Below are 1,645 nucleotides of genomic sequence, written 5' to 3'. Positions count from 1 at the left end.
ATATATATATATATATATATAAAGGAGGCAGGCAGGCAGAATTTTGGATAATGCTTTATTAACGCTTTCGTTCGTTTATCAAGACAAAAACGCTTCGTTGTTCATTTATATGAATAAGATGCATTTTTGCTTCCTTTCTTAGAAGAGGAGAAAAAATGATTTTGTTTTTTCTTGTGGGAGGGGCGTCGAGAGGCAAAAAGAAGGGGAATGGCAATGGGGGAAGATAGAGGGAGAAATTTCTGGACAATCAAGAAGGAGGGAAAAGTAATAAACTATGGGCAAAGGATAAATAGATAGAAAGATACATACATAGATAAATAGACAGACAGACAGACAGACAGATAGACAGAGAGAGAGAGACGTTTCTTTTCAATTTGATGTGGAGAATCTGTTGATATTTCATTACAAAGCATTTCCTATTTCCTCCTCTCTTTTTTCTTCCCATTGTATACTTATCGACATATTTTAAGTAAACACATTTTCTTACAAGGGCTGGTGACCTTTCAAGTTGTCAATTTTAGGAAGTAAGATGAGAAGAATAAAAACGCTGGGAGGGTGCAGTCATCAGTGAAAAATAAAAATAAAGAGTTGAAAGTTGAAAGTCCAATATTATAGTAGTTAGTACATATATTTATAATTCTATATCAAGCTTAATAGTAATTAAATGATACGAGATATTAAATTTAAAACTCAAAGGTAAAAATTAAAACTTAAAACCTAAACTTAAAATTACAATGTAAGAAAAAGAAGACGTATAAACTTCAACAACTAAAAGCTATTGAACTGAAACTAACAATGTTCTAAAATAATTATGCTGGTAGAGAGGTAGAAGAAAAGATGTTAAGATGCTTATGTTGACAGAGGAGGTAGAAGAAAAAGAAGAAATTGTACATACACACACATCTCTCTCTCTCTCTATATATATATATATATATATGTATATATGTATATCATAAAGTAAAGTTGTAAGATACAGCAAGAGTGGAAATATATATGAAAGAAGGTTTGAAAATGCAATTTTAAAGATGTTTATTCACTTTACCGGTTTCACTTTTTTAGAAAAAGATTGTCAAAAGTAAAATATAAAGCATAATACAAGCTTTGTAGTGTTAAGTACAGGTTGTCACAAAAGTATGGAAATACATATATATATTCTCTGATTATAATAAGAAAATATTAAAAACAGTTTAAGCATTAAAATTCATTTATAAAAATACGTATTTATATTCTTTGATAATAATAGAAAACGTTTTAAAATCACTTTAAGTATTAAAATACATATATATATTCTTTGATAATAATAGGAAGAATATGCGACCACCGCCACCACCACCACCACCGCCACTACTACTACTACTACTACTACTACTACTACTACTACTACTGAAGTGTTATGTACATTGTATTGTTTTGATATATATATATATATATATATATACACATACATATATATACATATATATATACATATATATATATATATATATATTTCACATCAAGACGTTGAAACTTTAAGAAAACTTGTATTTTTATCTGGGAGTTGAAACGAAATTTATTGTTTTTAAACGTAATTTATTAAAATGCCATCCGATTTCAGTAACTGCATTGTTTTTAGTGATAATTGTAGCATATAGTGTATGATGAA

This window comes from Octopus bimaculoides, chromosome 5 (genome assembly GCF_001194135.2).
Source record: "Octopus bimaculoides isolate UCB-OBI-ISO-001 chromosome 5, ASM119413v2, whole genome shotgun sequence".
Lineage (NCBI taxonomy): Eukaryota > Metazoa > Mollusca > Cephalopoda > Octopoda > Octopodidae > Octopus > Octopus bimaculoides.
Note: the sequence above shows the minus strand (reverse complement) of the source record.